This window comes from Rhinolophus sinicus, chromosome 8 (assembly GCF_057876585.1).
Source record: "Rhinolophus sinicus isolate RSI-liver-muscle chromosome 8, RSI-T2T, whole genome shotgun sequence".
Taxonomy (NCBI): domain Eukaryota; kingdom Metazoa; phylum Chordata; class Mammalia; order Chiroptera; family Rhinolophidae; genus Rhinolophus; species Rhinolophus sinicus.
In genome coordinates, this window is record NC_142508.1 from 4,826,898 (window position 1) to 4,845,000 (window position 18,103).

Consider the following 18,103-nt stretch of genomic DNA (forward strand, 5'->3'; position numbering starts at 1 on the left):
TGTGTAAGGGGGTAATATTTCGTAATAGTTGAGAAGAACATTAACTGCTTAATAAATATTCTATTTCTTTGCCTAGTATAAAAAATGAGAATCAGTTGCATTCAATTTAGATGTTTCTCTAAAATAAATTTCAGGCACACAAAAGGCAAATAGATCCTCAAGTCTTTCCATAGGTCAGGGGAGCATCTATTACCATCTACATAAGCTGGTTCAGCTTCAAAAATGATTTCACATTTGTTGGACTTCTGTTTGAGAAGTTAAGGTTTAAGGTAAATCTTCCAATGGAAGCAGCTTCTCCCACAGCAGATACCTTAGTGTAATCAGAAGCATGGCTACTAGATGGCACCAATTAAATATAAAAAGTTTTTTTTTTTTTTTTTTTAAATTCGGCATGACTAAACGTGTACACACTGAGGGAATAGGTTTGTGTTACGATTTGGGGAGAATCTCACTAAGGACTCAGTTTTTCTAAGGCTGATGTGTTCCCAGGACTACAGACTTCCAAGAATCCCCAGAATAAAGATCTAAAGTCGGGGCAGCCCTTTCTCTTCCCTTTCCCCAGGCAGCCCCAATGGGAAGCTTCACATTCTACCAGGACACGCTATGTAATCCTTTCTCTCTAAGAGTTGGTATTCTTACTTAGGACCAGGAAAATTATTCTCTCCTAGAGGTATCATATTCTACATTAGCTCAACCATCGGTACATCCATACCTGTTGATTTGATGAAAACCACAGACGCTAAGAAAGATACAAATGAACGAGAACTTAAATCTGAGTCCCTGGACTTTTCATACTCCCCTAAATCTTTAACTGGTGAATACGGAAGAGACCTTTTGGTGATATTTGCTTGTTTTAACTGGTCCCGTCCTCAGTCTACTGAGACAGATAAGGAAATGGGCAGACTCAGTGTGAAGCCCAGTGCCGTTAGCTCCTCTCGCATTAGCTCACTGTCCCAGGCCCCATCAGGGTGGACAGCATGGATTGACATTCAAAATACCACGTGTCGGCCCAAGAATGCAATGCTCTCGCATGTATAGGCTGATCATGCCATATTAGATTGATCACAAAACCATCCCTGTATGAATAAAACTGGCTTACATAAAAACATACCATGTTTTTAGGAACCTCGACTTTCTTCTTTAAACCTGAGTTTTCTCTTCAGAGAAGTATTATTAGTAGATGTGACCAAAAAATTCATTCATTCATTCATTCATTCATTCATTCATTCATTCATTCATTCATTCACCAAATCTTTGTAGAATGTCTACTATATGCCAGGTGTCTAACTGCTGGGGATCCAGTGAACAATAAAACAGACAAAAATTGTTAGTAACGGGAACTTTCCAGGCCTCCGTGAAGATTTAATTTACATAGTCAAAACACTGATGTGAAGCACAGATGCGGTTTTAGTTATGACCTGCCCATTTACAGTGGATTGCCTGAAATTACTCTGTAGGTACCACGGAGTAACTCACACACTCATAGGAAACAGTAAGATTTCATTATGAACGTACACGATCCCTAAGCCACCCTTCTAAGACCGAGAGCTGCTTTTCAAGGATGAAAGCTTATGCCTTCACTGCCTGTCGTTGGCACAGTTTCCAGGCCTTTTGACATTGTAATTACCTTCTGTGCACACGATTTAGTCCATGTCCTTCTAAAAAGTCATCAAGCTTGGGATCAGAATGCAGGTAGAGTTAATTCCAAAGTCAACAATCTTCCGGATATCGGGTTTGCCTTCCTTCTCTTAGTCCATCAAATCTTACCTCTTTCCTGAAACTATCCTCAGGCACCTGAGATTACGTGTCTGGGCCTCTTTCCAGTGGCTATAATCTTAACTCTTGTCACTCCTTATGTAGTAGTCACTCTCATAAAGGCAAGGCGGACCTTAATTATGTTCGTGATCTCAATGACAAACAGTGCAGACAAGTTGCATGGCGAATAGATGTTTGCTGACTGGTGTAATTAAAATCGGTCCATTAAGAGATGTGTAAATGTCTGTGTAGCCTCTTCTAATAATAAAGTCTCCCATGCAGGTTTAATGTTGAAGTTCAGCTGCCGAAATTCAACTCAGCTCTTAGAACAAGGCAGGATTCTCATACTTCCCAACAAAGGGAATGAACAGACTGAATATAGAAAGGCTAGTAATGCTTCCTGTGTCCACTAGTCTCTGGTAATTACCCAAGAACAAACAGTGGAAAACCCTCAGGTACAGCAGAAGTCCCTGTGAAGTTCAAGGGCAGGGTTATGTTTTTTTGCAAGCGCGTCCCTATGCTCATGGCTTTGTGTGTTACTTAAGCCTGGCTGTCCCAATGCTCCTGAGTGCTTAGTCCCTTGAGGCAAATCCTTTGCATTCTGGCAAGCAGAGTGATTGCTATTTTGATAGATATGTTTCAAATGATTTCACTGTAACTGTCCTTTCCCCGGGTACCAACAGCCTCTTGGAAATGCACGTAGAGAAACACGGACACCAAGAGCCATGCCTGAGACCAGACCACAAACCTCACCCATGACACAGGCTTCATTCTGCTAACAACCACCCCCCCCACCCCCCGCGTCCCAGTCCAGATTCACTAGGAGAGCAGAGCAGTTTCAGTGGTACTAGAGTAGCAAGGAACCTATATTTTGGGAAACGTTGAGAACACCAAAATAGGCTTTCGATATTGACAGTCTCAAGATCAGACTTGCATCCAATAGGAAAAGACTGTCTTCAAGACCCTTTTCTTTTGGATCACCAAATGACAGTACATGATAGCCACCAAAGCATGGCGCTACTCCAGCTCTGATTTAGTGTCGCAGACAAGTGCATCTCCCTTGCACGCGTCCTTCCTGTTTGTCTGGTCATCCCCATTCCACTGATAGACCGTGTTTCCTTTGCACCACCGGAGACTGCCTCCCTCCCCTCCCCCTCCCAGCACTGGACAGACAGGAAGTGATGGTGGGAGAGTCTTCTTCCACGAATACGCTCAGTAATCAGCCCGCTGAGGCTTCCCAGCCCGTGTGGGCACCACCGCCCTTCTCACCCAGAGAAGGCCAATGCATCATAGGGTCCCCAACATAGTCAGACGTGGAGCACGCACACATTTGACCCCACAGACTCTGTCTCCCATGTGAGAAGCAATTTGAGGACATTTCCTTCCCCCTGCCTCCATCTTCAGGTTAGAACAATAAAAAATAACAACACACACACACATACTTTGTCAGAGCAGGCCTAAGGGAAGTTGTTCCTCATAACTATAGGGACACAATAAAATGGTCGGATATTAGATCGCGTGAGGAAAAATACATTTTCCTCCCCACAAAAGGATAGAGAACATGAATGTTTTATTCCATTTTTAAAGGCACTTGGGCCTTCCCTTTGCTACATCCTTGGAAGGGTTTATGAAGCAAGCAAACGAGAGTCCAGTTAGCCCTCTTCAGTCTGTGTGCTGGGCAGGGGCCACTCACCTTGGGCAGTGTCCTTCCCTTCGCAGCTGGGGCTGCTGAGTGCAAGGATGGGTTCTGAGCCCCATCTGCCCAGAGCGGGGGACATTGCACAACCAAGACCCCCAAGGATCACGTAGATTGTTTATATGTGACAAGCAGCAAAATGCTAAATTCCAGGATTATGTGAAATTACTCAGCATTCGGACACTTCCCTCACATATAAAACTCTCTCCGGCCCAGGATAGCAAGTGGTTAGATGGGGGTGGAATGAGCCTAGACGTGTTTTCCTTCTATTGTTGGGTACAAAAAGTCAATGCACATTTTGGAAACAAGGAACTATTAATAATAGCACTCCTTCCAAGTCAGGCCCCGTCGCGAGCCCTTTTCACGCACAGACTCACTCCATCGTCCTGTGAGCCTTAGGAGGTAGGCACGGTCATCCCACTGGGAAAGCTAAGAATTTGTCTGAAGCCCCATGGCCAGGAAGTGGTGGTGCCAGGATTTGAACCAGGAATTTGGAATTTGGCTCCAGAAACCACCTTGCAAAAGGCTATGCTGACCTGCCTCTTCAGGCAACCAACTAGCTTAGCTCAGTTGTGTCTCTGTGGTGGGTGGGCTGTCTGGGGAGGCGGATGGTACCTAAAGGCTTCTCACCTCACTTGTCAAAAGCTGAGCGTGAAGAGACATTTTATCTGACAAAGGATAATCCCACATGATGACAGTGTCAGTAGAACCATGCTGTAAACTAAGAACTCTGAACCCAATACCCCTCGTTCTGGATACGAATCCCTCACGGACCCAATCAGCACAGCTAGAATGGTCGTCACCGCGCTAGAAACACGTGTGGAATCATGAATAGTGCCGACTGTGCTTTAAGACAGTGCTATCGGAATGTGATTTTTGATTGCATTACAGAATGTGAAACATTAACAGAAATTTCAAGGTAGGTGCTTAAGTACAATAAACTGATTTAAAAGACAGCTTAACAACAGAATATTAAAAAGAGATCTGAATTCTTTTTTCTTTTCAAATGAGTGGATGTAATTCCAGGTGGTACAGAATTCGGGATCAAACAAAGACTGAAGAACACACTTTGGCAGGATTCTGGGTTGGGTTTACTCTGCCCTCCCTGCTAAGGTTGGAATGGCTGGCTGAGAAGAACTAAAGAGACGAGCTGGCTGCATGACAACTTTTATTATTTTTTTAAAAAAAGTTTAGAATACATGTACAACAGTCTCCAAGACGATACTCCATTCTAGCTATAGGTGGCAACAGATGTCTTTGGGCAGGAATCCAGATGTTAAAACAGGAGTGGAATTCGGGCTCACCAGTGCCCCAGATTTTTTCTGTTTGAGTGCCTTTCTCCTTGGTTGCTTCTTGGGCTGTTTCAGGGGCGTCTTCTAGCCACCTTTGCAACCGGACATGGCGTCTGCCACTGAGATTTGAATCCTAATCTAGCCTCCCATTTATTTCTGGTCCCATTGAGCAGGTAGGGAGAAGATGGAATAATAAAGTAATTTTTTTTTAATACAGAAGATAAATGAGGTAGCTGTGGTTATTATATACTATGTTTTGAAATATGTAAAATGGCAGACTTTAGGCTCAGAAACCATTTGTAAGTAAGACAAACATTTAAATGCACGTAAAAATAAATTGAGATTATCTAACATACAAGCCCCCAGAATAAAAGGCACTAAAAGCTTTAGGCTGTCATATATCAGGGACAAAAAAATTAGATAGGCGCTGACATCTCCTAGAGAAAATATCGCCATGGAAACCACTGGAGCTTTAGCATCTAAAGTGATAATTTGAGACACCAACAAAACCGCTGCTATTAATTATAATTTAATTTAAATTGCCACATTATTTTTTGCAGGGGGGTCTGGGCTAGATGATGTATGTCTGCCTTTGTTCTTCCCCGCGTCTTCGTTTCATGCCATTTCATTCTTTCCCTTCAAAGCTGAGTTCTGTGGCAGAAAATTATTATTTTTCCCCAAATAATTTGTTTTAGCCATTTGCTACTGATGGATATTTTAGAAACAGATATGAAAATAAATCGTTGTCGACGAAGATGCTGAAGGTATAGGGAACACTGTTTTATTTTAAGAGAGGCTACTGTGAGCACCTTTTCAGGAGGGAGAGACGTCTCAAGGCCAGCAGGTTTTATCCAGGGGACAACATGGAGCCCGTCCCTGTGTGAGCATTAAACTCGTGTGAATGCCTAGACCTCCATCTCGGTTTCTACAGAAAGAGACCCGGCTGGAATTCCTGATTTCACATGGGGAAGAGATTATGAATTTCTGGCTTCTGACTTGAGAAGTGAAACAAGCCTTACATTTACTTCTAGCTTCTTAAAAGAGAGGGCAAGTGAGAGCTGCTTGTATGAGTGTCTGACACCCAGTGACCAAAAGAGATTTAGGTAAAAAGAAACAGAAGAAAGGCACTTGTCATCATCTGCTATACGTCTTGTTTAAATAATGCTAACTTTTATACAAAAGGATTGAATGAGCAATTAATTTTATTGGATTCCCTCCATGTATATACAAGCTCTCTCTGCAGCTGAGGAGGTGAAAACAGGACGGCATTTAGCTCAGAGTCACATAGCGGGTAGGCGCCAGGTTCAGTGGTCCGAGGTCTTGGACTCTTCACTCAGGCCTCTCCATGCATCTTCCTGTGGTTCTCAACATGAGCCTTGAAAATCTAGAGCAGGGAGCCCCTGAGTGAGGGGCTGGGGAGCCCAGGCTGAAGCATTTCCTTCTGTTACGGAGCCACCCTTGCTCCCCTGCCTGTGACCACTCCCTTTCCTCTCCGCCACAGGGCGTTATAAATTCATGTTGATGTTAACACGAATGCAGAATAGGATAAATTTGGGAAGTACCAGTCCAAACCCTTGCGGAGGGAAAACACGGTTTCCAGGTTGCACTCAGCAGCAGCAGGTTTCCCTCTTCAGATGTGGTCACGGCCTTCTTAAGGAGGACCCTTAAGGGAGAAACGGGCCCCTGCATTGTGCAAAGGGCGGGTTCTTTAGGCTTTTTCTTCCTCCTTATATCACATTCCGATGTGTCTTTAGGAGAAAACAAATACATTCATTCTGGAGCGCTTTGGTTCAGAGCTTTGGTTCAGGCAAGGTGCACCTGGGATCTTGTTAAAATGCACATTCAGACTGTGTTGGTCTGGGCAGGGCCTGGGAGTCTGCATTTCTCACAGGTGGTCAGGGCACTTGAATACAACAAACCTCTCTCTGAGCAGCACAGTTTTAATTGACACCCTTGGTGGTTCACATCTCCAGCTGGTCTTGTATGTGTGTGTTTTAATTTAATGTGGTGCCTGGGAGGGAATAGAAATAATTCCTTCTGAGAACCTTGTCTTTTTTTCTTTTTCTGAATCACTTGTGTGCTTTCAATGATTTGCTTGACAGACCACCCCACGGTTCCATTTCCTTCTTAGTGTTGTGAAAGCTACGCTAGGAACACTGCTTTCATTTCTGAGTGCAATTCTTTAGTATTTTGAATGTAGGAGGGAAGAGTCTATTACTAATCAATATTAAGAAGTCTAAGAAAAAACAGCCAAGGAGTTTAACAAATGGTTATCTTAGGCAGGTCCTTGGAGACCTTTCCTGGTTTGAAACAGAAAAACAAGTTAGTTCTCCAAAGCGTGTATCAGGGAGGAAGAGTATTGTGAGGTCACCAGGTAGGTTCCTGAGGTTGTAGATGCATTCAAAGGCATATGAGAGAACAGAGGTATTTTGAAATACACTGGCTTGTTGATTTTTCTGGAGTTTACTGATTTGTGGTTTGGAAGAGCCCTTCTCTCCTTGCTGTTGGTCCTTGCGTGGGTGGGGCTGTGCTGTGGCAGATGCAGCCAGCTCAGGGTGGAAAGCCTGAGGCCATCTAGGAGCGCCGTGTGTCAAATGTCCAGAGAGAGCACCAGAGCCAGTCTGTCACTTGTGAAATGCTGGTCACTGTGATGCACGTTGGGGAAGCCGGTGAATATTCCCATCACATAGGAATCTCAGCTAATGCAGTCTGTGGTTTCCTTACCGGCAAAGCAGTGTTCGCAAGGACTGTCTGTCTGTCTGCTGGATCATGGAAATAGCCTCCGTTTCTAAGGAGAGGGTGGTTGAGAAAATAACAATGGTAAGAGGCTAAAAGCAACCAAATAGGGAATGAGCCCAGAAGGCATCTTTAAAAACATTCCCCGACGTATTTTACCTTTTCTCCAAGATAGTGCTCAAGAACGGGCCCCGCTGATCCAATGACCGTCTTCAGGAGACCTCGGAGCGCTTGCCTTCAGCCTTCCGCCAAGACCACTTCTAGCAGGCACTGTGCCATGCCAGCAAAGGCTTTCGGCTTCCGGAATTTATGGCTTGGGAGCTCAGTGAAAATAACATTTTCATCGCATGAAATGTAGTCAAAAGATGAGTTTCATCATCTGCGAGAATACTAAGGCACGTTTCATCATTTGAAGACCCAGGCAAGGATGAAGTTTACTCCCCCTTTGTGAACTTCTAGTAAATTCAAAGGCCATAATTTGCCTCTTTTGGAAACAAGCTGAATATTACTGCTTTTGTTTTTGTCATTGTTGTATGTCTTTCGCAGTCGTACAGTGAATAATAAAATGCATTTGAACAAACATTTAATCTTCTGCTATAACCTCTGAATCTCAGTTTGCAGAAAACGTCTTCAGTTTTAGATGATGAATTTGCTCCCGCTCTCCGTGGACTCGCTCTGTCAATCTTCACATGGCTTCGCAGGACGTGTGTTGTAATTGCCAGTCCATCAAAGTGTAAAATTGACCCTTTTTATTCGTAAGTGTTCAGAAGTCGGTATACATGTAAAGTGCTTTTAAATTTTAATTCAACACATATTTTAAGCCTTTTATCAATGCCCACGGGGGCTCTTGCTTTTGAAATACTCTTTTCTGCTGCAGTAGCGCAAATGAAAATTTCTAATTCCAATCCCAAGACAATGTCTTTTCTTCCAAGGAGGCTGACCTCAGGAAACTGAATCTACAAACCCCACGCTAGATATTTCTGTTGTCTTTTGAACTGTTGTCTTCCTGAATTAACCTCAGATCTCAAAAGACAAGTATCTTTGCTTGTTGGCGGGTGGAATGGCTAATGGGCTTCAAAGAGAACCTGGCGAAACAAACTCTTCTGTTTTCTAAAGCTCTCAGTGTCCCCTGCCACAGACAGACTCCTCCTGGGTGCGGGGTCGTGTCATGGTCAAGATTCTGTGACAAACTTCCAGCACAAACCATGTGATTCTGTCAGAGCTCTTCTCATTCACGTCAACAGAGTGTGAAAAAAATACTTCATTGGCTCTAGCCATCCTGGGCATTTTTGATATCCCATATCAGAAAAGAGAAAGTGGAGAGAAAAGGGAAGGTGTATTTAGCAGCAGGACTCTCACTTACAGGTATGCAAAGTACTGATTATTTCAGACTCCTGTGTTGTATCTAAGGGATGACAGAAGATGGGAACATAGGTCAGAATAAAGAACTGGAATTCTTTGATGTTTGAACTTTTTCATTGAGAGGAAGGAACAATGGGGAAAGCACTGAATCCGAAGGGACGATACCTGACAGTCAGACCTGCTCATGCTATTCTCTGTATCCCTTTGAGCAAAGTGCTGTGAACACGGGGCGGTGGTTTCTCATGGACAGCACAGGTGTCTGGACAGCTCCCAGGTGGAGCCAGCCCCCACTGCAGCTCCTCAGATCTTTACTGAGGGAATGAAGACATTTATTTTCTGAGTTGCATTTTCCTTATCTTTCAAACGTGGCCAATATGTCACACCACACAGGGCCCTTGTCAGGAGAAAACAAAATCAAGCACTGACAGCACTTCAGCAATTAATTTACAATGTTAAGCTATCGTTATTTCTGTCTTTACCCTTTCCAATGTTCTAAAAGTTAAAATTTCCAAGTAAATTCTTGAAAACCACATTTAGCCTTTTCTAAGAGGGAAATTTCAGTGCGAATCATCTTGTTCTCTATGTTTCAAATGACCGTGTCCCAACATTCATATGGATTTTTATGTACATTTTTACATTTTAACATTAAGTTGATTTTACTTTATCTCCCCTAAGCCTTCCAGAGTTGTTCCTAGGCAGTAACTCAACAGCAGAATCAAGAATCTTCCTGGTCTTTCAATATTTCTGAATAGTCTGTGAAGAGCCCAGGGAATCAATCAAAGATCTCCAACGAGTGAAATCACCTATTTGTTATTGCTGTTTATATAGTGACTTTTCCTCTGAAGAGCAATGGTGGGTGTTGGGTCAGAACTTCGTCTGGATAATGTTTCTTCCACGTTAGAAAACACAAGAAATGACATAGGCCCCAATTTGCCAGCAAAGGTGCAAGCAGCATTTCCAGGTGGGGACTGGCAGGGATTCCCTTGGGAGAATTCACACCCAGAGATTCCAACAACAGTCTTTCTGACAGGTCAGTAAAGAAAGGGATGCCGGATGAACCTGGAGGGCATTGTGGTATCCTGAATGGCACCAAATGATACACAAGAATATTCAACATCGACGCTCCGTAGGAAGAGTTAGCATGGGGGCTCGAAGGAGGCAAGGACAGACACATGTATTTGTGGATAACACTGAGCTCAAATCTATGCATTTCATTTTCATGAGCTTCTTATAACATTTCAGCACAAGAAGGAGATGAAAATGAATCCAGTGGCTTGCTGGAGTCAGTAGGTCTGCCATCAACAGAGAAGTCACCATAGCCACGTGGACGCCTGTGTTACCTTGCACTTCCTCAACCCCATGGGACAGAGACAGATGAGAAGCCCCGCCAGGCACAGACCGGGGGAGAGAGGCATCTCTAAGGATGGTGCCAGGTGGGGTGGGTGGAGCATAGAGAGAACATTGGGAGACAATCCTACCCTTCTTGGTGTGCGGAATCTATGGTAAGAAACAAGGGGAAGGAGAGGTCGAGGGAAATTGGGACTGAAAGAGATGCCCACACAAGGAGGCTATTAGGACCAGAGAAGTTGTTCCAAAGCCGAGTGTTTGTGACCCTTTTGATTTTTTCAGTGTTGTTTCAGAGAGGTAAACAATTCTGGTTAGGAAAGAACAAATCTTTGTGCAAAGGCGGCCCCCTGACACGGTCAGACACACGATGCACTTACACGGTGGAAAGTTCGTGAACTTAGTTGTCCGGCCTCGTAAGAACCGACTAGAAAGCAGCACATGGGAAAAGAGGACGGTATGTAGAGTATGCTGAGGGGGCGGAGGAAGGGTCCAACCCCCGCCCTCCTCAATGAAAAACTCTAGACATAATCCCAATGAAATGATTGGAATTCTAAAATCACAAGGGGAAAGTAAGTATGCAAGGGCAGGAGAATTCTTAAAAAAAGAGAAGAAAAGGGAGATGAACTTTCTGAGATATTAAATGCTATTATAAAAGCTCAATCATTGCGGCAGCTGGGTATTGTCTCATGAAGAGTCAACGATCAATGTAGCAGATCAGGGAGCCCAGAAGGAGACTCAAGTACAAAGGGCAATTTTAAATATGATGAAGGTAGGAGAGAGGATGAAACCTTGACTAATAGGGCTGGACCACTGGTTGACCAGTTAGAAAAAAATGAAGCTGAATTCCTGTCTTACTCCTTCCACTCAAATTTTAAGTGGCGTCCATATATAAAATTTACAAATCAAACAAAATCATTAGAAAAAATGTGGAAAAATTTAAAAAATAATTTCTGAACGGAGAAGGCAAAAACCCAATAGCTGTAAAACATTTTATGGCTCACCATGTAAAATTAAAAATTTTTCACATGGAACCCCACTCATAAATTAAAAAAAAAAAAAGAGATCCAACTAGGAAAACATTCAAGCATAGTAAAAATAATTCTTGTAAGTAGTAAATGACCAACAAACAAATAGGAAAAAATATAAATATATAAATAATTATTTGGTCAAAGAATATACACAGGCAGTTCACGAAAAAATTAATACAAGTGACTTATAAACACAGATACTTGATCTCACTCAAAATAAATGAAATCAAAATAAAACAATAAAATTTCATTCTTTCCAATATAATGTAGCAAATTTAAAAGAATTCTATGATGTACTGTGTCGGTGAGCCGGGATGGGGGGGGGCGGGAAGAACTGATATCTTATTGGCTTGGAGGTACTGACTGTATCATTGGAGGATGATATGTAAGAGCTATCAAAATTAAAAATACATCCCTTGACTCAACAAAACCATGTGTAGAAAACTATTCATTATGGCAACAAAAGATGGGAACAACTTAAATGACTATTAGGTCAAAAATCTAACTCTAATATTATATTTGACGTGAGCTATACAAATGTGCTTGCTGCTTTTGCAGAAAAGCAGAATTTGGATCATTTGCGGGAAATGTGCACATTAGAAAAGTGGGGATAATAATTGTTCTTTGCACTTGAATAAATGTGGCCTGGGTTGGTCACGGAAGAGGACAAATGACGCATAAGAGAATAAAAAGATTAAGTATCAGATTAAACGCATTAATCATGCAATCTTAGCATAAGGATGAAAAAAAGGATCTGCTCAGAAATAATTAAGATGTAATTATAAGAGCTGGAAAGATTATTTTAAGTGCTTGCAGGTGGTAAAGAAAACCAGCCACCAGCTTGTAATTATGAAGGAAACTGAATAAATATATGCAATTTTAAATGTTCATCATATCCATAACTCGTTTGCACAAGAAGATATAAAAATATTTTATCTTCAGATGGTGGAAAGAAAATTTGGACTATAGACAAGAAACCAAGCCATTAAAACCCATGGCACTAGAGGTAGGGGTACCTTCAGAAACCAAACTCACCATTCCCAGTGGTCGAGTATTGTGGTGAGTGATGCCTTATTCTCAGCTCACAGTAGCTGGACAGAACTGTATATTCTGGAATCTACCTTGAGGGATCCCCGGTATCACATTCCATCTAGCTCCCAGTTTATTTGGGAGAAGGATCCCATTCCTAAGAAGGATGTGAACCAACAGCTCTGTGAACCAGAGTGAATCCATGGGACACGTCTGGATTTGGATTCTCCTGGGTCGCTGACAACCTCTGGTTTTGGATCAGGGCAGGAGGAGAAAGAGGTGCTGTGAACTGTTTTCTAGTCTGTGCCATGCTTCTGGATTTTCCATGTCCCGCTCACTTCCTGCTCAGGAGCTGTGAGAATTCCTGGTCAAGAGCTTCTGGGTATCAGAGGCAGGTTGGCACCAGGGTGGGAGCCAGATAACTCAAGGTCACAATGGAGACTGTGGGTGCCACTGCCGGCACCTATCTGAGGCCGGTCCTCCAGGGCCTCTGTGGGGCGCGGTGCACCTGTAAATGAATGGAGGTAAGCACCTCTCAGGTACTATGCAACCTGTGCTGGGGCCACCACCAGGACGCACCGGAAGTCCAGTAAAACAGTAACTAGTTATAATCTTTACAACCAGAGTGGTCCTCGGGAAGTGATATCTTACATCATCAAGTGCCTTCTCTACCTTAATAATATTTGAAAAAAGATCCTAGGATGTGACCTTTGATGTGGTGTATTCTGTATCAAATACCAGAATGCAATAAAACACCCCAAGGCTTAATATGAACGCCTTGGAAAACGGCTCTCTGTACGCTTTGGAGTTGGTCCTTAGTGCAGAAGTTTCTGGCATCAGACTCTTGGATGTAGTTTTTCTGGTGTTTGTTTTGTTTTTGTATTTTACGGAATGTGCACTGCCATCTGTAGTTGTCCTTCTGCCGGTAAATCCTTGCCATTCCAAGGAAATAAGGTTCCCTGAATTTGACAAAGAGGAAGAACAGAGCCCATAATTCTCAGAGGCGAATCACAGCCATTGTCTGCTGCTCTGCGACCTGCAAACAAACCAGAGCTCAGGGCTGGGTTTGCTTTTTCCACCTGGCAACGACGGTTCTAAAAATATTCCCGAGGCCCGTGATAAGGTGCTTTAGAAACAGGCTGTCCCTCTCATCAACGGGGGTGGGAAAAAACGAGGCAGAAAAAACAGTGACCAGATGTTTTCAATAGAGCAGAATTCGTTTACATCAAATCAACATAATTTTGTGTATCGCTTCCCCTTATTAAAAATGCACTGTGACGGCCCCATGCTAGGCCCTTGTGTTTTAAAGATCCTGTCACACTGCCCAGTGTTTTCCAAACTCCAGTCACGTGGGAACCACCTTCACGTTGTTTTGCCATATCCATGTAAAACCTAATTATTATTTATTTACTTGTTTTCACTAAACTGATTCAAGTTCGTATTTAAATAGATGCAGTGATAAAACTTTATAATAACCCTGAGTAATTCCATTGCCTGTCAAGGCTCTAATCAGAAGCCTGTTTTGTCTATATTAAGGGTGAATAACAAGCATGGGAGAGGTGTTGACAGCACGCCAGAACCAAAAGGAGACTTTCTCTCTGACAAAATTAGAAGGACTGAAGGAAAAATGAGCAGGAAATGACCTTCTATTGTTTTGTAAAGCCATGTCTATTTTCTTTGCATATGGTCTGCTGAGCCCCTATCAAAGGCACCAGGCTGCACGGCTCTAGGACTCACAGACTGCGGCCCTTGGAGTTGTGCAGTGCACAACCTGACCAACCACAAATGCCCCTCACTTCGGAAAACACTGACAGAGCTCCAAAGGCATTAGAGAGGTAACGAGTAACTCAGGAGGTAGTGTTACAGAAGAGAAATAGGATCTTATTACACAGAGCCAGCATGCCTTAGAACACATTTTTTTTTTTTTTTTATCACTTGATATCATCTAAGAAAGAAGGAACAGTGAGGGAGCACAAAGAACACAAGACGTCCGAGTGCGTGTCTGATCGCCAGGTCTCTGCAGATACCCTGGTGTGGGCAGGAAGTGAGTAGGTCTAGGGGACACCGAGGCCGTAAGAAAGACTCCGCAAGCTTCACAGCAAGGGGGGCTGTTTCCAAAGATGCACATACTTATTTCAGGGCAGCGTTTCTGCCCCATCCCGCCATCCCTGCAAATTAAGTTTGCAGCGGATTCAAGAAACAATGACAATGGGACACTTCCTCAAACTGAGGTCCCTTCCTGGGCTGCAGCAACTTCTCTAACAAGGCACTTTCCTGAGAGCCCCACACTGTGGGTTTCTTGTTCGTTTGTGTCCGGTCTGTTTTTCCATTTCCAAGTAGGCAGATAAAAAAGTTCTCTGTCCCAACCTTGTGCAAGTTTATTGCCACAGTCTTTCAGTTTGTGATTTCACCACCTAAAGGCTTCACTCTTTCTCTTAACTGCTTGTTTATTTTTGCATTAATTTCCTTTCCTTTTGGTAACCTGACTTCAAAGGGCTCGCCGAGGGGCTATTAGCTTTTTGCTTATTTGGTGAATGAGTCCCAATCTTGGCTACACATTGGAGTCACTCTGGGAGGGGTCACATCTGGGATGCCTGTATCTTCCCCCCAGGGTGTCGGGTTTAATAGTCAGGGGTGTAGCCTGGATACCGGGATTTCTGAAAGCTTCCCAGGTAACTTGAACATGCACCTGTGACTCAGAACCACTGTACGAGGCTAGTGCTTCCAAACTTTATGTGCACGTAATAATTACCTGGGAACCTCGCTCAAACAGAGATGCTCTCAGTGGGTCTGAGATTCTGCATTTCTAACAAGCTTCCAGGTGATACTCGGGACACCACTCTGCAAGGCACCCGATGAAACCATCTGCTTCCAAATGTCCTCTAGTCAAACCAGGACTGACCAGCCCTCACCTTTATTCTCTCTCTGTCCTGTATCTACACAGATTCAAGCAGCACGGGATTTATAGCTAGCAATGGCATTTGCGCGCATGTACTGTTGTTTTCTTTCTGAATATCTGATAGTGAGGATTCTTATTCTACCCACACATGAAAGATTACCTGAAAAAAAGCAAAACCTTCAAATCAGAATTCAGAAGGATGAACTTAGGCTCACAAAAACTAGAATATACTTGCTGATGTGGGGACCCACTTAGAACCCGAGTTGGTATGGAAGTTATTTTTAACTGAGGACATTTGGGATTCAACAGACGCAGAAAGAAATCTTTTTGGAGATTCCTTTATCTGACTAACATAGAAGCTTCTGGAAAATAAGGCTGCCATAAATTCCCTCTTCTGCGTGGCTTTTACTCTCAGGAAGGAGACTAAGAGTAAACTTACCATAAATTCCCTCTCCAGGGGAGTTTTATGGCCTTGAAGAAGACAGAAAGACCAGTCTCACCTGCATGAACAAGCATTATCACAAACTTTCTTATCTCTGTTCTTTTAGAAACCCATTTGTTCTACCCATAGATGCCTTTACTCCACTCTCCCTTTTGCCTACTAAGGTATGTAAGCCTCTAACTGTAACCATTTATGGAGATACTTCTTTTGTAAGCTGTCATATGCATACAAATAAACTTTTCTGTCCTGTTAATCTGTCTTTTATCAGTTTAATTTGCAGGCCCCCATTTACTGGACATAAGTGGGTAGAGGAAAAGTGTTTTCTCCCTGACACTAAACCACTGGAGGCTGCTATTAAGTAACCATCCCTTCTGTCTATGTCTTTCTCTGTCCTCACGTCCAGACCTGACCCCCATTTACTCTTATGTTCCCCTTCACCTAAAGGAAAAAAAAAAAAATCAAATCGCATTATCTAAACAACACTTCTGCCTCATAGTTCAGAAGCTGTTTTCTGTTCTTTTAATAAAGTTCGCAAGACAGATACACATATTTCTTCATAAGCATTTTTTCAATTATGGAAATTAATTCGGAATTTCAATTATGGAATAAATTATGATGACGAGATCGATACAGCCGCTGGTTAACACCGGGTAAGAACTTTGCACAAGTTGCAAGTGGAAGTTTTTCTGCAAATGAAACGTATGTTACATAGCCCAGGCCCACCATAATATCTGGGCTGCAGAATTCTGATTTGAACGCTGAATAATAACGGGAATGTTCCCTACATACATTTTCATTACATCCCTCGAAAGAATGATATTATCATGCAGAAAACATGATTTAAATAAATAAATAAATAAATGAACCCAAACTGTTCGGCCCCTACAACTGTATCTCACAGACCACAAAGCATATCATTTGCTAATTAAGACATAATGCATATGAACTCGTCTTGGCCCAAACTAGCATCTCGATGTTTTTGCAACGAATTTCTTGGCAGCTGACTGAGACCGCAAACTCTCATGGATGGCCTCGTGCAGTGAGTATCTGGAACAGTGTGAGAACCGCGTTTCTAAGGTCAGGCCGTTACATCTATACACTCCGGCATTTGGAGGAAATTATCTGAGAAATCTGTCCCTCTGTAGCCCTGACGTCTGTCTTTTCTCATCTCGTATGTTCTCTCCTGTTTTTCTCCTCTCAGCATTAGGAACGCTTCCCTTTGTTCAGCCAGCCCACGAGGAAACCGAGCCTGCTGTGTAATCCTCACATTCACGAAAGGGAATTCTTTAGACGCACCCTTGGCACACAGCACCCCGCGTCATGCTACGGGGATCCATGTGTGAGGAACAAAGAGGATTGTTTAGTCTGTAAATTGGCTACTCTGACAATAGGGCAATTTTGGCTCCTTTAGAAGCTTCACAAAGCTTTGCAGCACACATCCTAGTGAGCATTTACAATGAGGGCTGCACTGAAAGCTCCTGAATACCGAGGGCGGGGCTGGAACACACAAAAGCAATCACAGGAGGCTTCCAGGAGGAACTGCCACAAACGAGGAGTTAGGGTGCTGGAGGTTTCGCAGGCCTGGACTGGACCTTCAAGTATGAGCGCAAACTGTGTCTAATGTAGTAATAACCCCACTGCTCGTGTTATCACAGCTAAACTTGGTGAAAGCTTGCTACCTGTCTGTGACTACACTAAGTGCTTTACATGCTTCGTCTCACATAGAAGTCTGTGAATTCGCTTAGGTTAGGTCTTATTATCTCCATTGTAGACACGGGGAAACTGAGGACAGAGGTCAGAAAACCTGCCCACGTGTGACCTCCTGGTGAGGGGGGGTGCTGTTGACACCCAGGCCTCACGCCACCTGCCTCTGCATCTGTCCTCCTCTTGTCTTTTGCACAAGTGACATCACATGTTGCTCGGGAGATCCATCGAATGTTCGATTTGGACGTCACTGAGATCACATCCCACTTGGTCACCTTATGCGTGAAAAAGCAGAGGCTTACAGAGGGCCTGGAACTGCCCAGGGTCAGGTTGGGTAACGCGACGAGTAGGACCTAGGGGCTCTCCACCACTTCCTGTTAGGACCACACTGAATTTGCATCCAATTAATTTTGCAGCCAATCGCTACATCCTTTCTTGTGAGCCCCGTGCTTTCAACGTGCACGTCTTATCCCCTGCAGAAGTGAGACTAAATCCGCTGAGCTCTGCAAGCCTACGCGCGCCTCTTAACAATCTGGACGGCTGTGGGGTTTTTGTGTCACTACCGTCTCTGCCTCGTTTCAGGTAAATCTTGCCTCCTGAGCTTAGAACTTGGACTATGGGGCTGCAACTCAGAGAGTCACAAAGACAAAAGTGAGGCCGTGAGCTGCTCAGATCACCCCTCAGTCATGTCGCAGACACCCCTTTAGGCATCTCATAATTTCACTTACAGGAGGAAGAGTCCATCATTCCTACATTCCTTACCTTCGGCTTACACACTGCTGGCTGAGCTAGGAGGACAAGCACTTGATATGC

The 18,103-nt window shown here is 43.5% G+C and overlaps 1 protein-coding gene across 1 annotated transcript in view; it reads right to left on the minus strand.

Annotated features, from left to right (window-relative positions):
* CNTNAP2 (contactin associated protein 2) overlaps positions 1-18,103 on the minus strand; it is a 1,494,727-nt gene that overhangs the window by 8,894 nt on the left and 1,467,730 nt on the right. The window lies entirely within an intron of this gene.